The following is a 22613-nucleotide window of genomic DNA, read 5'->3' as shown; positions in this document are numbered from 1 at the left end:
TTACCTTTCAAATAAAGAAAGAATCAACTCAATTTTAGAATAAATTAGAAAGTTATGACTGATTCAAGGTAGTTGCATCTATAAAATCATGTATAGCTGCAATAATCAAACCTATGGCAAAAACAAGATTGCTAACCTATCATCCATTTTGAATTTAAAAATTTGCCCTCCATAGAAAAGTTATATATTGAACTCTTCTTTCAAATAAAATAAGAATAAACTCAATTGGACAATAAAAAAAAAGTTATGGCTGATTGGCTATAGGTACACCTATAAACTCATGTGCAGCTTCTACAATTAGACTTTTGACAAAAACCTGATTGCTAACATGCCATCCTGTGTGGTTCTTTATTCTTACCCAACCTTTAATTAAGGTTAACCTATTAAAAATGACGAATCACAAATCAAATTTTAATTTTTTGAGACTTGAAGAGATTGTGAGTTCATGACTTCTATTAGGGGCATGCCACTGATGTTAATTACCCTGAACACTGTCGCAAGAACCTCTGATTAAGAAATAAGTGTGAAAACATAACAAGTTGGATAATTGATTTCATTCATTTTTAATAAACATGCACTACAAGAAAAATCATAAATTGGCACGGTAAAATTGGCACGGAAATGAGGTTAAAAACTGTGCCAAACTGATTTTGGCACTGTATTTGGCACCAAAAATTAACCGTGCCTATAGCACTAAGTCACAAATACATTTTGGCACCATTTTTTAATACCGTGCCGAACTTTGTCACTGTTTTTGGCATGATTTTCTACTATTGTGCCAACCATTGCCATCAATGTTTGGCACGGACTTTGATTCTACATTTGGCACTATTTTGGCACTGTTTTATTGGTTTAGTATTTGGCACGATTTTTAGCACGATTTTATATACCATACTTTTTTTCACGGTATTTGGCACAGTTTTTAATAAAACTTTTTTGTTACAGTTTTCGGCACGCTTTTGTTTAATCTGTGAAAAAAAAATTATGAAATTAATTTAATTTAATTTTTTTTAATTGCACTAGTTAAAAATTTTGAATTACCAAACAAAAATCATCCTATTGAATTAACAATACATATAGATGCCCTATATATACATTGGAAATCATGTAGTGTAACTATACAAACACTTGTATCAAAACAACATTAAAACTCCATTCCACATGCAAAATTAAAATTCAGTATTGCAGCCTTGTTGCTGGGGAACAAAGAAGATCCAGGCTGATAACATTTGCAGAACAAAAATTTTAATTAGATTATTTCGATTGCCACAAACAGGGTCTCTTCCCCGAAAATTCATATAATGAACATTATGAGTGGCACTCTAGGTAAATGATTTCACGGTCGCGGATTTGATGATGTCTATGAACTCCAACTGCGAGGAAAACAAAGAGAACAAAAATGAGACAAGTGAAAGTTAGACAAACTAATCTTGACAATTAAAGATGTTGGATTGCACATGATGAATTTCATGGAGGGTATTCACAATTAAAGATGTTGGAATGCACCTGATGAATTTCATGGAGGGCTTGGATGTTTGACACATGGCATGAGATGAGTAATTTTTAAAAAAAAGGTAAGGACATTATAGGAAAGTTATTATATTTTTATATATATTTGGGACATGTGTCACAATGTCAATGGTGAACTACACTAACTACACCTATCTAACTTCACCTAAGTCATTCCCTTTCACTAACTACACCTATCTAACTTTACCTAAGTCATTCCCTTTCTAAAGGGGAATGACTTAGGTGAAGTTTGATAGGTGTAGTTAGTGTAATTCACCATTGGATATTTGACACATGGCATGAGATGAGTAATTTTTAAAAAAAAAGGTAAGGACATTATAGGAAAGTTGTTATATTTTTATATATATTTGAGACACATGTCACAATGTCAATAGTGAACTACACTGACTACACCTATCTAACTTCACCTAAGTCATTCCCTTTCTAAAGACACTAGACATGGCCAAAACAAGCATTGTTTGATGACTTCTTACAAATTCTTCAGGATGTCCATCATAATGATAAAATTACCAGTTGACAGTCTCTAATGGCGATCTAATTAGGATTATATATAAAATAGAGAATGAATCAAGAGAAGGAGAGAACATAAGTATAAGAATATCATGCATACATGCATGCATGGATTTGTAAGATGATGGTTATGGCTCCAATGCAGGAAAAATGGGATTCAATCCTTAGCACAAGCAGGTACTGATGAAGAACATAGAAGATGTTACATAGGTTAAGTGAGACATCATAACAACCAAAACTAAGAAAAAAAATGAACGTAGAATAAAATAATGCAGCAAAATTGATGAAGAAAATAGTAGATTTTTCACAAAGGTTAACATGGTACAAATGGCAGAATAACGAAAACTACATTCTTCACAAACACACACAAAACCGGATATCCCCCCTTGTGAAACATCATGACAACCAAAAGTCAGCAAAGGAAATGAATGTAGAATGAAATAATGCAGCAAAATATAGTAACACAAATTTCCCTATAAGCCAGATTAGTAACTTGTGGTCATTAAACGAACCAACTCATAGGCCTTCTGACAGAGGTAGAACACTAAGTATGACAAAATAATAAATTTATAAGACTCTAGACAAAGATTATACTAGTCTTCATTTAAAGCAATTAAATTGAAATCGGAACAAAAGAGAAACTATAAGCAGCAGGAACCAAGTTATTTCAAAGTGCCATAGGAACCAAATGATTTGAGGATGGTTTTAGACAATTATTATAATTAACACATCAGGTTAGCTTAGCAGATACCTGGGTAAGAGGCACCACTCTCACTCTGCTCATAAATACGAACAATTATATCAACAAAGCCTTGAGGCTTGCCAGATTTTTGTTTACGAAACTGGTAACTCCCAATCTCCTCATTTCCTGATCTTGATGGCTCTGCGGACTTCCCAAATTTGGTGAAGAATTCCTTTAACATAACAATAATATCGCCAGAGAGTGGACACCTGCTACACAGAATAAGAGACAGTCACTGTCTTCAATGCTAACCTTATCTTCATGCATCTTAGTAAATGAATCCTCATGTTTACGTATCCTTATTAGTTCATTTAGAAGTGGGTCAGGATGAAGCACTTGAGGAGATAACCATGGTCCTATCAGAACATTTTGAGGTAGACGAGCTTTTGCCTTTGGTTGAATATGAACACCATCAAAAACTTCAGACTATGCTCTTACTGTGATTGTATGACTATTAGAAGATGATGTTGTAGGCATAGACTCTGAAAATAGTTGATTTAAGTGCTCCTCTTGTGCTTGAGTGTCAATCAACGGCTGTTGCAGGTAATCTTCAGTTTGTCGTGTAGAATGATCTATCTGATTAATGGCACCTCTCTCATTTAATGTAGGTAACATCATCTGTACTGTAGTCATGTCAGTAGATGAAGATGCCTGAACCTGAAAGTGGTGTGAGACATCAGAAGCATGGCATGTAGTAGGCTGATCAGCATAATGTAGAAGAGGTTCTATAGTTTCAATCCGAGAACTACAGCCTTGGTTGCCATCTGGCCTTTGACTCACTTCAGGAGAGGGCACCTGGTCATGACAAGTCATATTATCATAATAAAACAAACTACTATCAAAAGTAAATAATAAACAAGGTCATGAATGAAACTACATGATTAATACAAAGCAAATACGTTAGTGTCTGTTTTATTTCTTTCACACATATCAATTAATCAACTAATTATAATAGTAGTTCAATGTATATATGTAACCACAAACATCTAAGTGTTTTGTTTTGGCTTAAAGAATTAGAATTCCTTGAGAAACAAGGAAAGATGTCATTTCATAAAGTTATTAACAGAATGCTCTGTTCTAATTTGATACTATTCATTAAGGGAAATCATTAATAAATTAATAATTAAAACAATTATGCAATATTTCTGCAGAAATATGTGACAGTTATTAACAGCCTACTCTGCTTTTACTGGTTCATTGGCATCAGCATTAACAGTCACCATAAGTTTAATATATATATATATATATATATAAAGAGTGACAAAAAAAGGAACATTATTAAACTCCGATTTCATTACCAAATACAAATACAAACTAAGATTATGATCCATTTACAAGATGCACTCCTGTCTACTAGAGTTTGGTTACATTAACTCTAAATCAGCATTGTTTCTAAGACATGAACCAGTATCTCGCTATTGTCTTAGTCTATGTTGATGATATTCTTGTTGCTGGAAACAATGCAAGTGTTATTCGAAGTCTAATAAGTCAACCCAAGTTCTAATTCTCTGTTAAAATCCTAGGATAGCTATTGTCTTTTTTTGGCATGAAGGCTATCGAGACAAACTCAAGTTCGACTAAGTCAAGTGCATCTGAGAACTATTGGAACAAGCTAATATGATCACCTGCTATCTTTTTTTATGACAAGAAACCTCCAGCAAATCCTAGTACATAAAAGAGTATACTAGGTGCAGTTTCATATTTGTGTTGCAATCCTACTAAATATATGCTTTGTGGTTTACACAACCTGTCAATTCCAAAATCAAACCACTACAACACATAGGAAAGTAGTAAAGAAAACACTACCATATCTGCAAGGAAAAGCAATACATGATGTTCATGTTGACAAGGTCTTGGTCTTTGAATTTAACTCTATTTCCATTTATGTGGCTTAGGCTAGCTGTCACTTGGATGAGAAAAGCACGAGTGGTTACAATGTCTTTCTAGGACAAAATTTAACATCTTGGTTATCGGCTAAACAAAACAAGATCTCACAATCTAACACTCTACCATAAAGCTTTAAATGAAATATAGGTTCCTTTCATAGCAAAATCAATCATCTTGTGTGATAATATTTCAACCATGTAACTTGCAGCAATTCTAATTCTTTAAGCCAAAACAAACTACTATCAAAAGTAAATAATAACCAAAAATCCCTTCATCATCTTCATTCTTCTTTACTATATATATAATCTAGTGATGATGATTTTTTTTAATAATGTATACATATATATATATATATATATGAAATCTCTTCAAATTGTGTTGATATGAAAGGCCAAGCATGCATGCATTTATAGATACTTGGTCATCTGACCATGCATAGACTTGGGAAGATGTAATGAAATTGTTGTTGTACTTTATTCCTCTTCTTGTTCTTCTTCTTCTTCAAATAAAAGGAATTAGTTGAACCAAACATTTCAAGGCTGTCAAACACGGCTTGTATAATATGGTCTGTTTTAAGAGGAGCATGCATGTTAGTTAGCTAATTATGTTGAACTTAGGTAATTAATAAAGAATCAACTTGTTTGTTTGTTAACTATATAAAGTCATGTTGCCAGCAATTGCGTGCATTGTAGGTTAATTACTAAAAAAAAGCACAAAAAGGCTCAAAGGAAATAAAAATTTGAAACTTAAAAGAAAAACCTTGCATGATAAGAGAGATCTGTTTTGAAGGACATACATCACCCCATCCTCTGTTCCATTGGTTGGCTAGAAGCTGCGACGTAAAAGCACAGAAGAAAAAAAAAAGAGTAATGGCAAATTGGGCTCGGCTGCCACTCATGAGTTAGTTAGTTATATGGAGTTGAGAAACAGACCCAATAATCTACACCATCACTGGTTCCCCACCCAATCAATTTCACTGCATGGCCACCCATAACGTCACCTGTGACATGCTTGTAGATTCCTGACTGATAATGTGTGAAATCCTGTAAGCATAAAACCAAGTTATTAAAATTAGTAAATGTCATGGATGGAAGGTGATTGATTAAACGCATCTCATACGGCCAAGTATAAAATTAAAAACAAGCCACGGGAATAATGACCAAGGATGAAATACAAATGCAGAAGAGGTCCAAGCCATGAGAAATACATACTAGTCTCACTCACTTACATAAATGAACACAAGATAAAATTCTAAGGATAACCTAATAAATAGAATGGATAAAGACGTTTGTTTTCCTAAATTCATACTGTTAGTTTGTGTGTAGTTTTCCATACCTCATAAACCGTAAAAGCAACTTCAACAGGACCGTTTGTGAAAAGCTCCACCATGATATCATGTGGATCGAAGTTTACTCTATAAGCACTGAGACCAAAATTCTTAGTCTTTTCCCAGAGCAGGTTCTTATCCTGGCACCTTTTAATGCATTCCGGTGTTGGGTATGATGGTTCACAACCTGGATGACTACATCCGGCTTGGTCGAACTATGGGTCACACTGCAAGCAAAAAACCCTTCTGTTGGTTTGAATTAATGCCCAAAGAGGATATTATGCTTCAGTGCTGACTGCTGAATGCTAACAAAAGAGAAATGGATGGAGAAAAAGATATGCACATGAGCAATTATGCATTTGTGAAAGCCTTTCTGAGGATCCATCAGCCATAAGAGTAGTAATGCGTGTATAAAATTACCAAATTACAACAAAAGATAACAGTTATCAACCAATAAAAAACTGCAAAGTAAACCATCATACCATAGTTATCTTGTGAAAATGGAAATGTAGATTTACTAAAGAAGAAAACAACAATTCAACACAATGCCTACAAGACAAGTTTGCAAATAGCATTGCAATTGCATCATCTGCACTTGGAAGCAAATTAAGGAAGCTGAGAATGTCCTAAATTGATGATCCTGCTCAAGACAAGACAAATGATCACAACTGACCCTGTGGATACTGGATCACCTCGATGGGATGATGCTAAAGATACTGGATCTTCCACTGATGCAAGAGAGTCAGCGAGATCTGACCCTGTGAATGCTAGTACAAATACATCACTAAACAATGTATGGAAGTAATGAATTACTGAACACTAGCTTTCCAAAAGTATTGCATAATCACTTTGCTAGACAAGTAAACAATGTCTCCTATTGCTTTGGTTGATAAGAAAGAAATAACTAAACGTCAGACCTCAAGATAAGATTATTTCTTGATTGGAGCATTGGTCCATATCTAGCAACTTAGACAGGATGAACAGGTGAGAAAGCAGAACCAAAAAATATAACTTTCAGTATTAGATTGGTTGAGAAAAGGGTTGTACGATAAGAATGGTATTAAGCTCCATTAACAATGCAATTACTTTGACATGAGAATAATTGGATATTGACTATTGAGTGAAAATATATACTTTTAATCCTCCCAAATAGAAAAGAAATAATTGCACAGTGAGAATCTGATTCAGATTCAATAATAATACAAATAAAGAACAAGGCTTTGAGTGAAATCTCTTTCTGTTGGACAATAATAATATATTCAACAAGATATGATGGGTGTCTCTTGTTCTGAAAAACTGAGCAGTGATGTAACGGAATAATTGGGAGCTTTCGACTAAAAGGTACAAACAGAATATGCATAATCCTATGCAAGAATGCTCAATGAAGAACTAGGAAATATTTCAAGGAACAGTGGATAATAATGGACTATCATGTGCACTTACTAGCATATGCAACAGTGGCTCCTGATGCCAATCTTCCCAATGACACCAGGAGAAACAGAATAGCAATCACCAGATCAATAATAAGTTTTACTTACAGGCACTACACCAAAAGAATGTTTTAGAGGTGGTTTTCGAGTCCTATAGAGGCGGTTTTAACCGCCTCTATAGCTATAGTGTTGTTTTTTTTACCCGTCTCTAAACCGCCTCGTATCGCCGGTCTACACTTTAGAGCCGCTTTGTACCAACCGCTGGGTAAGTTTTTGTTTATAGAAGCGGTTTTTAATAACAAGAGTAGAGGTGGTTATAACCTACTCTATAGCTAATAATTTTTTTATTCCTCTTTAATAGTTTTTAGAGGCGGTTATAACCGCTTCTATAGCTAATAATTTCTTATTCCTCTTCAATAGTAAATAATTTTTAGAGGTGGTTATAACCGCCTCCATAGCTAATAATTTCTTCTTTTTCCCATTATTGTTTTAGAGGCGGTTATAACCGCCTCTATAGCTAATAAATTTGATCTTACTCAATAGTTTTAGAGGTGTTTATAACCCCCTCTAAAACTATTATTTTTCTAACATGTTCATACTTTTAGAGGTGGTTATAACCACCTATAAATTTGTTCATTAATTAAATTAAATTTTATTTTATTTTCCTACTATAAATAAATAAATTTATTTAACCTGTAAATAAAAAACATGAATCTTTCAATACATTCAAAAATTTCCTAAATTTAATTTTATTGACAAGTAATGAGCTCAAGTACAATGTATTTTGATTAATAACAAAATGTGAAGAGTTTTACAGTATTTATCTACTTTTATTACAAAATATTTTTTTTGCTTAATTACACAAGCTTCACTTAATTACACAAGCTTCACGTATCCTCTTAATCTTCAACCCTTTCGATCTTTAAATATGAATTCTCCTATATAAGTAAACAAACATTAGCAAATAAAAAGCTATAATTGTAATTAAAAGTAAATAAAATTCTATTAAATGCTAAATTACAAAATCCATACTATGCATAATTATAAAAATCTAATTTTCAAGTTTAACGTCTAATGTGGAAATAGTGGTTGATATTCTGATAATGGTGGCAAGCATAAACTAGTGAACATAAAGTTTATGGGATTATGAAAAACAAAATTATTGTTTAAGATAGCTAAGTGCAAAACATTTTTCTCAGGTATTAAAATAATCCTTGAATGAGACACCACTGAGATTTGGCTAATTTCTATAGCTCCTTACTACAAACTGTTACATCAAAGAAACCCTCTATCCCATTAGACAAATGGTTGATGTCTAAAATGCCTGACTACCTTATTTTATATTCACTTATTTGCCATTGAAAGGATGATGAATTTTGAAACTTTGTTTAGTGGAATTCCCTAACATCCCTACAATGATGGGCAAATTGAGAAATTAAGAATAAGAGATCTTTTATTGATGATATGGGAGCAAATTAGTTTTGTTTGTGTTCTTCTTGCACTAATTTAACCATGTTTGACTTTGAGCATGATTCATTATGGCTTTTGAGAAAAAAAAAAATTCAACAAAAGAGTATGTAATTGATTAATTTCAAGTGCTTCACTGCAATTAAACCAATCGTAGGAGGTGCATGCAAATATATTTTTCTCAATATCATTAATGAAAGAATAAGCAATTGATTTACCGCATCAGCAGAAATTAAACCATTTTGGTCTTTGTCAAAAACCTTAAAAGCTTCCCCCGGGTCCTTCTCAGAATCAACATCCTTTTAAAATACAAATACATATTTCATTAGAACAAACAAATACAACCAATTGCTATTTGTTTGTGATCTTAATAAGTAAAAACCTTGTAGGTGATATGAAAATTACTCTACTTCTTTCTCAAGAACCAGATGCTGAAGTTGATGCAATGGAAAACTTTGCAAAATCTAACCATGACTGAGTCATTTCCTTCTCTGAACATTACACTTCTGAATATGAATAATGTATGGTGGCCACAAAGATTGTTAATAGCATAAGAATGCATTTCACAAACATAACAACAATAGATAATATACTAAAAAGGAAATACTCAAAGCTAATACAATAAGCATACCTCAAACAAAAGCATTCATTGTCACTCTGGAAAATACAAAATTTTAAAAGCATCAACCATGTGAATGAAAGATTTTGTTTACAGAAGGTTTTGTAAAAACATTCATTGAATGAAAGGTTTTGTTTACAAAATTTTAAAAGCATACAAAATTTTAATTACCTGTCGATGACCAGTTATTCAGGCTTTTGAATGCTTGCTTACGAGTAAAGGTTCCCACATGATCATTGTGAAATCATCGAACTCGAAAACCAGCCTTTTCCGGAGCATTTTCCTTTCATTTTATTGTAGCTAAGGCTACCTGATATTGAGATATAGATAAATATTGAACCATAAATAAGGACCACAAAACAGAACATAAAATGGTTTTCATGCAAGAATTTTGACAAGAAAATGGTATCATCTGAGGAATTCACATAAACTTGAATGCCTCTTCTAATATCCTGATGTAATATCAGAATCACACGAAATATAGATTCTCATAGATGAATGAAATTACACTGAGTGATCTGCTTATTGAGTAAAAAGCATTGGAATTAATGTACTACAACAAAAAAGTAACATTTTTTATATCAGTCACCAATGGGATAGAACTAAAATACACGATGGCCATTCGGGGGAGGTATAAAGTTTTACATAACCAACATATTTTCTAGAGTTAAACTTAAGCAGATTTTGAGGAAACAGTTTATGTGGTAAAAGAACATGTTAATCGTCAACTATATACAAAAGACCCACTATCGCCATTATGTTCCATTTATAGAGGAACATTTCTTAGAATTATTTAAAAGCTTATAAATTTGTGCCTTTTACTATAGTATCCGTGCATGTTTTGCTTCATTTGAGCTATTTGGTTACGTGCATTGCGACTTCGTCGGAATGCATGATGTAATTAATATCAAAAAGTTTTTAAGAAACCAAAAATGATCCATAAGCATTTAATCCCACTAAAAAGAACAAATTTTATCTTGTTTGCATGATAAACATAGATCTTAAACTGATGCTAATCAAAACAAAGGATAATCAACTATAGACGACTAGTTAAATTGAAGCGTGCAAATGACATGGTAAGAACAGCATACCACAAAAACTCAATACCCACCGCTTTTTTTCCCTCTGGGGATGAATATGCCTTTCTAGTGTGATCAAAAAAAGACCAATTGAAGTATATTCGAGTGCTCAAAGCAAGAGAGTTAACCCAATGTCCATGCCCCACGAAAGTTGATGAATTAATGTTGAGAACTTGATAGAATCAGACTCACATTGTAACATGTTTTAGCTGAATAAGAATACTAAAATTTGAAGTTCTAACACAAAAACTGCACAGTCAAAGATTACAGAGTCATAAAAATTTTTAAAAAAATCCAATCTCACGGATCAATCAAATTCAAAAACTCATCATGACTCTCACTACAATGAATGTCTATCACAAATTGCTTACAACAATCATTGCAAATTCCCAATGTGTTGTTCTAGTACAACCATTAGGTGAAACATAAATAAATTTCCCCAAATGCCTCCCGATCTTCAAGGGATTAAACTGATATTATTTTCCATCCCTTTCCAACATCAACTTGAGCTTAAAAGTTTAATGGGAACAAAATTTCAGCACTGAATTATCGGTAAATTTACAAAGGATCATCTCGTTTATGTAATCAAACCCTTTATTCATCAAGCCAGGTGACACAACCATTGCTTGTGTGCACCATCTGGTTTTTAGGAAAATCAACCTGGGTAGGCATACTAATTGGTTCTTGAAAATTAATTGTAAGTTACAGTCACTTAAATAGATGAAATTCAATAGCTCCACCATATATTATTCCCCCAAATTAATATGAAGTTTTAGTAAGTTAGTGGATCATATACTTATCTAAAGAGCAGCAACAAACTAACTATAACTACAGTTGGCCATGTAAGGACTCTAGAAAATTTATTTTATACTTTAACCAGAAAACCCAACCTTCCAAGCGTATACGCCCTACGAGTAAAAGCAAAGCGCCAACAAAGGAGGAGGTTCTTAGAGAAGATAAATGGAGGAGACTGTCAAAATATAAAAATAAAACTTGGCAAATGTTTAATTAACATATAGGTTTCATATAAATGGAAATGTCATGCATTGAAAGAAGCCTTCTACATTGCCCTTGCTTCTTCTAGAGAAAGTGGAAGATAATCTCTTAGAAATATAATCATGACTAGATAACCCGGAGATATAACTAGAATTTTTATCTTTGCTTAAAGTTAACTAAGAATAGGCTACCAGAGATCATTTAAGTATTACTTCATGAAAAGAAGTAAATTTGTCTTTGTAAGAGGAAAAAAAGCCTGCGTCAAGCTAAAGATTTTTAAAAAAAATGTATTGGCTTTAATGACATTCTCATGCCAAACCATCAAGACAAACAACAACAAAATCAGGCTATAATTGCTGATAAGACAAGGACTCAAACAACATGAGCTAATAATTAGCAAACATGGCTGCATTACTTTAATTCACAGATCAACTTTCCCTGAGTTGTTTCCCATACCTTGATTGTACAATCCTGTGAGCTGCATGATTTGCATAAAACATGTCAAGGACAACCATGAAGATTGAATTTAATCCCTAGTTAAGCATTAAATATTAAAAATATTTAAGTCCAAAAGGCACCATGAAAGTTTGGAAGACAGTAACATAGAAGTTAGACATTCATCTTAATTGTACAATAGTTACCCACATAAAGCATAACCATATTCATATTTAATTCCAAAATAAAATAAAAGTAAAACCTTTGGCAGTAGAAGGAGTTAGACAACACTGCTGTATTGTATTTTAAAATCATTAGCCTGTCCTTGTAACCTCAAGAACGAGAGATGAAGCTCAACACTGTATCGGGCCTTGCAGGGAGAGATTTTTGCTTTAGTCTTTGAATAAAAATTGAGAAGAAAAAGAAAAAGAAATCTTGGTGTTAGATCAAAAGGAAAAAAATATCATAGCATAGAACAAGCAATCACTTGGTTCAATAGTTTATACCTGGGGTAAGGACCCCAATTCCTTCAAAAACCGGCAATGACTTCATCACTAGATCCAACAATTGCCATAAGCCAATATCTTATCCAGCAAAACTCAGCGAAAATAAAAACCTTATTTGTCAGCTAATCCCAAAGAATCTTCATCATCATTTAATTTACTCATGCTAGTAAAAAGGGCCATAGAACTACCTCGAGTTTATACTCTCCTTAATGCTCATGATTCATGGACTGAATAAGTTCATAGCCAAAACAAACTAAATAAATCAGCAAAACAGATATCCCCTTTCTTTTAGAAAGATTCTTTCTTCTTGAACACAATTATAAAAAAAAATCCTCAATGAGTTCTCTAGTTTCACCAAACTACAATGCAACCATCTTAATATATAATCTTGCGCAAAGATTGCCATTGTTTTCTCAGCAACATCAATACTTCACCAGCCAATATCCCCAACTAGAACTCCCCAGTAAAACTATTTTTCCGGATTACAGGAACCTCAAATACTAATATAAATATCAAAATAAAAACCGCAATTTTATAGTCCCGAACTAATGAAATTTATCTAAAAACAGAAAAATTTGGGGAGTCGATGGTCGAGCAAGTTCATAACCACACAATCAACTGACAAATTGGAAGATCCCTTGGTGTCAAATAAATCAAATAGTGAATGTGATCCTTCAACAAAGATCGATGCGTACTATCCCATGAAATGGCATGAGATTGAGCATCCCAAAAATCATAAAAAGCAATGATAGAAACAATTCAAGGATGAAATGGAATGGCTAGAAGGATACCTTTGGAGAAGGGTTGATAGGAGATCGAAGAGCTGGGCATCCGGTTTCCCCTCTTCCTTCATGGCCGCAAGAGGACTTCTTCCACCAATAGTGGCCATTGGTTTCCTAAAAAACCTGTAGTTCCTTGCTTTGTAAGTTAACCAGATTACCCATACCATTATCTAAGTTGGCAATGTTCATTTAACTGTTTTGAACTACAAATAGTTCCATTTTTTTTTTTACCAAAACAACAAGTTGGCTAAAACTTTATTTCCATTTTTGATAAATATAAAAATTTCAAGAAGAAAATCCAAAACAAACAAGTAGATTGTTTAGAATCCAATGTTTCCCTGTTTAATAGAATACTAATACTACTGGTTAAGGGAATTAAACACTACATTATAGAGCTTCTAACCAAAAAAAAATTAACACTAAGTTTGGGGCTCGATTGCACACAAAAAGGTATGATCCGAAAAGAAGATCTGCAGAAAAAAATTAATTATGAGATTTAATGAGAGTAAACACTTACCTCTATTTATTATTTTTCATCTATATAATATTGAAAGATATATTAGATATATAACAAACAATCACAAATTAATGCAGATCAAATACCATTAGCATGTAAATCAGGCTCAAGAAAGCATCACTTTCCTAGAACAATTTGAATGACTTAAGTGTCAAAACTTAGATCTTAACCATATCAACATAAGATATTACTCATCAATGTACCCAAAAGAATGAAATATGATCAATACATTCCAACGACCCAAAATAAATAGCAATTAACATAAGTAGATCAACAAGATATTGAATGCTTTAGCAATTAATATAAGTAGATCAACTAGACCTTGCTAATTCATCTTGCTAATAATAAAAGATTTGAAAAATAAAAACTAGATAATTACTCTCTGAACTCTTTAGTTTGTGCCTTATAATAAATTATATGGGCCTCTTATGAATGTTTATATGAAACCACTACAATTCGATGATCCATTCACACAGAATCATAGTCAAAATGGAGTGAACCTGGATTTATTGGAAAATTGACTTCAAGCTCTACAAATTCAGCATTCAACATTTCCAAGAATCATAGAGCTTAGTGAAGTAAAAAAGAACCATACAATGTGTGGCAACTTAACAATTTGTGTCCAAGTGATTAAGCCAGAGCCCAAGGTTTATGATTAATTGTGTGTCATCAAATTAGTTAGAAAACATAGGAAATTAAAATTAGAGAGTCAGGAGAAGAAGATCAAGCTATAAAAATAAAAGGATAGAGGTACTTCAAGATCAAGGCTATTGGCAATTTGGAGATATTATAAGAACTTTTGAAGATAATTGACTACTTCAAAATGTTAACAAAAATCAGAAATCAAACTTGCCTCACTGTTTCTCATAAATCAGAAACACCTATGTCAGGCTAATCTCCACCAACAAATCAAACCCCCTCGTCTTCACCTCCTGCACCAAATCAAATCACAATCGCCACCATTTTCCACACAAAAAGAACAAAATCGAAGCAAAAACCCACCTGAGCCAGCACAAATGCATCATCAACACCATATCCAGACTCCAAAGAACCAAATGCCTTCATAGAAACATATCTTGCGCAACAATCTCACCACCACCACTACCACCAACTGATCAAAATTAATAATCAAAAAACCTAATCAGCGGGAGGGAAGAAGCCGGTCAGGGAAAACCCAAGGGGCGAGAACCTGCACCAAAGGATAACCCAAGGTAATCAATGGATGGCAAATTGAGAGAAGAGTAAGAAGAAGGGGAAGGAGAAGAGAGAAGAAACCTCCTTGGCGGAGCAACAAGTGAAGAAGTGGGCGATGGGCTTGATGGCTGCGAAGCCGCGCTGGGCTCGCTCTCTTGAGAGAGACCGCGTTGGGAATTAGTGCAGGGCGGCAGCAGAGCGACGGCAGGAGCGGCAAAAGTCGGGCTTCTTCGTTAGGGAATTAGGGCGCACGAGATTTCCCCGTTGGGGAGAGGCACACTAGATCTCTCCGTTGGGGAATGAGAGAGAGAGAGAGTCTTCGTTGGGGAAAGAGAGAGAGGTTTTTTAATTATTTTTAAAATAAAATTAATGTAGAGGGGTTTAAATAAACTGGTTCTAAAAACAAAGGAAAAATATCCTATTTTATTATAGAGGTGGTTTTTTAAAAACCCCTCTATTTAGCTGCCTCTAAACTCAAAAATGATGTAGTGAGGGTTAGTGCAAATATTACTATAAATGCATGCATGAATACAGCAAAAGAAGAGTTGAGTATTCCATATGCATTAGATGAGACCGTGGCCAAAAATCCTAAGATTGCCTTATGGTGTTTTCTTCACTACATGCACTTCACCAGACCTTTCATTATTTAATTAAATTGGGAAATTAGGCGAGAAAGTTTGAAAGAGTAAGAACCTTAAAGAATAGCCTTTTGTCATGGCCTGTTGCAACGACCCTCAAGACAGATTCAGCTGCCCTGATTGTATTAGCTAGGCAGGCGAAAATGCTATTGGTTGTATCCTGAGAAATCTGCCATTCAAAAGGATCCACAGGTAACCTACATATAACCAACAAAAATCAATATCAGAACAGATCTAACACCAAGTCTAACACAAATAATAGTATGTAAGGATAATGAATCTAAAGGGTAATAACAACTCTAAACTTTAGCATTCCTAATTATCATAACCCATTGCTCTTGTTGTTGTTTTCTAAAACAGGCTATTATCTAAGTGGATCTTGTGATGCCTCTATATATTGGACTATTAAGAATATTTTTATATTAATTTCAATGGGATCAAGGTCAAAACTAACTTTCACTTGAGTTTGGTTGGACTTAGGGGAAATATTTAATAAATTTGGGTGTGTGGGGATCTCAGTAATCCAGTGCTGAAACCAAGATCATGCTAAGTGGGTTGAGTGCTTTTAACTAAGAGTTAATTTAAAATAATAACAGAAGGTGGATGCCATCATATTACTGCCTTTTGAAGATTCAATCACATAAACTATCCCTGTAAAGAACAATGTAGCAGTGAGTGCTTATCTGGCTTGTTGATTACTTTAATGTTGAATAAAACACTCTCAAAATTTTCAGTTTTAAAGATTTCTCATTTATTTACTTTCCAAATCTCTGTCTCGTTAATAAATTGCAAATGATATAAATGATCATTCAGATGCTTGAATTTTTTTTTTTTTTTACATATTTTGTTGCATCCAAATTATCTACATTATTTGAATAATTAATTTCATTGCTTGAACGATTATATACTTCTGATTCAAAAAGTTGCATGTGAATTAATGAAAACAGAAAAAGTAAAAAAGAAAAAAAAAGTTCTCAACTACTCATAAAACAGGCTGGAATAGCTGTTTTCATAAATAATTCCTCAAGGATTCACTAATATAGAGATACTTTATTTCCATGAAGTTAAAAAATAAAATAAAATATTGAGATGAGATCCCAATGAATGAATAAACGACAGGTAATTAGGCCAACAAATTGCATTTTCACAAACCATTAAAAAAAAGGAGTAAAATAAAGAGATGCTAAAAAAACCACACCTCAGGAATAACATAATGCTCAGTAAGTAATCAAGTGTACCAAAAACACTTACTAGCTAAGAAATATTAAACACAGCAAACAACATTATTACCCTTTAGATTATCCTTACATTTCTTGAAAAACAATTTCAATCAACAAAAATCAAAGCTTTCCATACCTGAATCTGTAGACAAGAAAATCTCTAGATTATCCAACAAAGAACAACAGGTTAACTGAAATCACAGCAAACAACGTTATAACCTCAATACAATCATACAAACAATGAAGAAAAAAAATTAGGGGAAAACAAGGCTGCATACTCCTTGAATTCTCTTTCCAGTTACTAGGCACTTTGGCTCACTCGCCCTCTTCTTGGCGTATTGGTAACAAGCTTCCCACCTGCATTTTTAATTGATGTTCACTGAGAATTTGCAAGCATAAATGGCTTGCTCTCAATAAGTGACAAGGGCTTGGGAATGATGTTTAAATTTGCAAGCATAAATTTATATATCAACAATCAGCAATTAGTTAGTGTTTCAAATATTATCCATGGTTTAGAGATTGCAACATCCATCTTATAGGTGCAAAATTAACCACAAGAAAGATTAATTCAATCAACTGTTTCCATTTAATTGGTGAAGAAATCCAGAGCTCAAACAGCAGTAATATTTATATATACATATATGCATGGAAAGAGTTAATCCCATGTGTTCAAAGATATATAATTATATATCTACATCTCAATAAACTCATCATGGACACTATCTATCTTCAAACCAGGGACTCAGAGATATATATATATATATATATATATATAACAATAAAGAGAAAAGGTCTGTTTCTTGAAAAATAACTAACATTAATGGTGGAGCTGGCAGCAGAGGATGCATGGTATAACTAATACAAAGATAGATCCTATGGACCATAACTACAGCTACAAATCATCATTCATCAGTTTAAAAAACATGAGAATAGTTCATGCTAAATAATTTTTTTTTTTTTTGGTTCTTCTGTTTTTACATGGGTTTTTTATTATCTCTAGCTAGTAGGCCATGCAATAGAAAAAGATGGCACTTCTTAGAAGCAGAGGCAGAGTTTTGTAGCTTGCTGAGATCTAACGAAGCAAAGAACACCAAGAAAGCTGTTTTCATCGCATGGAATGCACAGCTTGGAATCACAATTAAAGAAAACAAAAAAAGAACAAAAAAAGAAAAAGAAAAAACGCCAAAGAGTTCACCTCTGATTGTACCACCTCTAATCCGCCAGTTCACGCTAATGCTTCCTTTACTCCTCCGAGCTCCTGCAACGGCCACAAAGAGAGGGAAAACATATTCAAACCCTAAGAAGAACACATTATTCAAAATCTCCTCCAGATTTTAAAGAAAAGAAACAAACTAAAGACAGTGATCTCACTACCAATCGTCACCGATGTTCCTCTTCCTTCCAGCTTCTCCAATGGCAACAGAGAGATATATGAAAAGAAGATTCAAACCCTAGAATGAACACCTCTTCTGAATTCTCCCCAGATCTTTGGAATTTCAAAAACACCCTAAAAGAACTCACCACCGATCGCATCCGTCCTCGATCCCCCCTTTCACTATCGCTTCTCCTCCTCCTCGTAGCTCCTCCAATGGCGGCCGCGAGAGAGAGAGAGAGAGAGCAATGAATAGTGGTGAAAAAGCTTCAATGGGGGGCAGGGGATTAGGGTTGATGAAATAAATTTTGTTTTTTTCTTTTTTTTCCTTTTAATTATCATAACTAATAAAAATTAATTTATTAAATATTTAATATCTATATTGTGTCTCTGTTTAATAAAAATGAAAAAAAAAATATTTCCATATTTGCCACGATATTAACATATTAATATATTTATATTTTTTGCATTGTATTTGATACGGTATTAATAAATTATTATATATATTATTATATTTATATTTGGCATGGCATTAATATATTAATATATTTATATATTTGTCACGGTATTTGGCACGATATTAATATATTAATATATTTATATTTTTTGCACTGTATTTGACATGGTATTAATAAATTAATATTTTTGGCACGGTATTCATATAGTATTATATTTATATTTTTGGCGCTGTATTTGGCATGGTATTAATATATTATTATATTTATATTTGTCACAGTATTTGGCATGGTATTTGGCACGGTATTAATATATTATTATATTTGGATTTTTGGCACGGTATTTGGCACGGTATTAATAAATTATTTTTTATAAAAAATGTTTGGCACTGCATTGGCCACTGTCATGTAAAATTATTAAATTTGTATATTTGGCACAGTATTTGGCACGAAAGTAAATAATATATTTTAAAAAAATTAAATATTTGACACGGTTTGTTAGTTCCGTGTCAAATCTTGTAACAAATTTGTCACGATTTTTTTCCGTGCCAATTTTTCCGTGCCGATTTGAGATTTTTCTTGTAGTGATGAATTCATAGACTTCATTGAAAGTATAAAGGGTTTGGCATTTAATCATCTTGACGCAACTTAGACTTATGTGCCTAAGTAAACAATGATTGTAGCATTTCATCTCCCTTCGACTATTTCACTGAAAAGCACACTTTGACTTTTGTTGACTTTTGGTCTTCTTCAAATTGTGAAGTATGCATCTTGAACATGATTTAGAAACATCGCCATTTTGTTCTTGTGAAACTTTTTGCAACTTGTGAACTCTTTGACCCTTTAACTTTTGATGCCTTGAGGGTATTGAGCTCATTTGTTGATTCATTTGAAACTTGTGTCTTGTATATTTGAGTTTGCAGCTTGAATTGGATTTTGGATTTCAAGTTGTGGAATCTCTACATTGTTGGATTACAAACTTGATTTGACTTTTCATAAGCTTCAGTTTTCATGCTTGTGAAACTTTAAGCAGCTTGTGAACTCTTCAACCCTTTAACTTTTGATTCCTTGAAGCTATTGAGCTCATTTGTTGATTCATTTGAAACTTATATCTTGGACATTTGAGTTTGAATCTTGGATTTGATTTGGATTTCAAGTTGTGGATTCTTTCTGTTGATAAATCACAAACTTGATATTAGTTTTCTAAAGTTTTGGCTTTCATGCTTGTGAAACTTTTTTATAACTTGTAAAGTCTTCAACCCTTATCTTTTGATTCCTTAGGGTTGTTGAGCTCATTTGTTGGTTTATTTGAAACTTGTGTCGTTGGCATTTGAATTTGTCTTGGACATTTGAATTTACATCTTGAGTTTGATTTGGAATTCAAGTTGTGGAATCTCTATGCTGATGGACCACAAACTTGATTTTACATGATTTGACCTCCCTCAAACTTCATCTTTCATGCTTGTGAATTTTTTTTACAACTCGTGAACTCTTCAACCCTTTAGCCTTGAGGCTGTTGAACTTATTTGTTGATTCATTTGAAACTTATATCTTTGACATTTGAACTTATATTGGATAGTTTGAGTTTTCATCTTGGATTTGATTTGGATTTCGAGTTGTGGATTCTCTATGTTGATGAATCACAAACTTGATTTGACTTTTTATAAGCTTCGACTTTCATGCTTGTGAAACCTTTTGCAACTTGTGAACTCTTCAACCCCATAGCTTTGAGACAGTGGAGCTCATTTGTTGACTCATTTAAAGCTTGCATCTTGGACATTTGAGTTTGCATCTTGGATTTGATTTGAATTTCAAGTTGTGGAATCTCTATGTTGATAGATCATAAACTTGATTTGACTTTTCAAAAGCTTCTGCTTTTATGCTTGTGAAGCTTCCTTCAAGTATTGACTTGCGAAACTCTTTGAGTCTTTGACTTCAGATGTCTTGAGACTACTAAGTTTAATTTTTTATTCATTTTATTTTTTTTTTAAGTCTTGACCCTCTCACATCTTGAATCTTGATTGCCTTAACTTTGATTTTTTTTTAACGCTTTGATTTTGATTTCTGATAACTCTCAAGGCTTAATAATGGACTTGATTTTTTTTAACCCTTATGAGAACCAAGACCTCAAAGTGGGTTTTACAATTTCATAATTTCTCATTAGTGTCTATAACCTCAAGATAGGTTTTAGAATTTTGTTTTCTAACCACAATGAGCGTTTATGATCTCAAAGTGAAATTAAAAAAAAAAAATCCCACTCCAATGAGCGTCTATAACCTTAAAGTGAGCATTAGAAATTTTTTGACTCTTAAAAGGGTTCACAACCTTAAAGTAAGTTCAAAAAGGTCTTCATATTTGAAAATTTTTCATCACTCCTAAGAGTGTTTATGACCTCAAAGCAAGTTTAAGAAAATTTCCCACTCCAATTAGTGTCGATGAACTCAAAGTGAGCATTAGAAATTATCTGACTTTTAAGAGTGTTCCTGACCTCAAAATAAGTCTGGAAAGGTCTCATCTTTGAAATTTCTCCATCCCCTCTTTAAGAGTGTCTATAACCTCAAAGTGAGTTTAAGAGAATTTCCCACTCCAATAAGCGTCTACGACCTCAAAGTGAGCATTAGAAATTCTAACTCTTAAGAGGGTTCACGATCTCAAAGTAAGTTCAAAGGTCTTCCAATTTGCAAAATTTCATAAATAATTTTAGAAGAAAATGAATTTCACAAACTTTTCATTTCATTCTTTTTAAAAAAACCATAAATTTTCCTCTATAGTTTTTTTTTACTGAGAAACCATCCTTTTTTTTAACAAAGAATCCATATACTGAAAGATAACATTCTGTCTAGATTACATTGAAATATTAACCAAATCATGTTTGAACTTAACTTTCATTATATATATTTCATTAATATTGTACCTTGTTGTTGAACTCGGGCCGAGTAACCTTGATGATCATTGTCAATAGTTCTCCGGCGAGTGGAGCCGCTAGAGCTTATTCTCCTTTAATGAACATTGATTAACCTTGCCGGAGTGGTGAGAGAGTTGACCTTGGGACAACGCCAGCATAAGTAGAACACTGATGTCTATGAACTTTTGGACAATCATCATGTATAGGATCTCCTCTAGAGCTCTCTTTCTCTCGTTGGCTTACACCTCGGTGATCCTCTGGTAGCGGACGACGTCGGTGCTGGATGAGGACAAAGGGGAAGGAGTGGATCTGACCCATGACGAAGCGGATATAGCGGATAACCTCAATGACATTGCCAGTGCTGGGCTTACCCTTGGTGTGTATCATGGTGGTACCCTAGTAGATATGGTGAAGGGCCTCATTGAGGTCATGACAGTCATAGACGAAGGAAACACAGAAGTTGTGCTTATCGATGTGATATTCATCATCGGCAGGGGTGAGAACCTCGGACTGATCGATGTAGTCAACACTGATGGTCTCAAGAATGAGGGCTATGACAAAGTGGCCAATGTGAGTCTTAGCCATGACTGGAATGGTGATGGCGCACTTAATCTCCTTGATGAGGCCTGGGATCGGACATCAGGGCGACACCTTCCTGGTAGTGGATGTTGGCGGGGATGCGCTCGAAGGCCATGATAGCCGAAGCGCCGGTCTCCTCGGCGATGTTGGCGTACTTGGGTGTGAGTACGTCCATGATCATGCCACCACAGATCAAACTTTTATTCAAATTAATATTTCATTATCCATCAAAATAAAAATCAGATTTTTATTTCAATCGGATTGAAATTTCTTAATCCGAGTAGGGATAAGATCAAACTTTTATTAAAATTAAAAAAAAATTATATAAACACATTCATTTTGAATATCAAAACTTGTCCTCCATCAAAAAGATAAATGTTGAAATTAGCTTTCAAATAAAACAAAAATCAACTCAATTAGACA

At 33.5% G+C, this 22613-nt stretch overlaps 1 pseudogene; it reads right to left on the bottom strand.

Moving 5' to 3' along the window:
* Positions 1–1059: 1059 nt before the first annotated feature.
* Positions 1060–18537, bottom strand: LOC120272703 (annotated as a pseudogene).
* Between the last annotated feature and the right edge of the window lie 4076 nt (positions 18538–22613).

This window comes from Dioscorea cayenensis, chromosome 11 (assembly GCF_009730915.1).
Source record: "Dioscorea cayenensis subsp. rotundata cultivar TDr96_F1 chromosome 11, TDr96_F1_v2_PseudoChromosome.rev07_lg8_w22 25.fasta, whole genome shotgun sequence".
NCBI lineage: Eukaryota > Viridiplantae > Streptophyta > Magnoliopsida > Dioscoreales > Dioscoreaceae > Dioscorea > Dioscorea cayenensis.
This window is presented reverse-complemented; position numbering and strand designations above follow the sequence as displayed.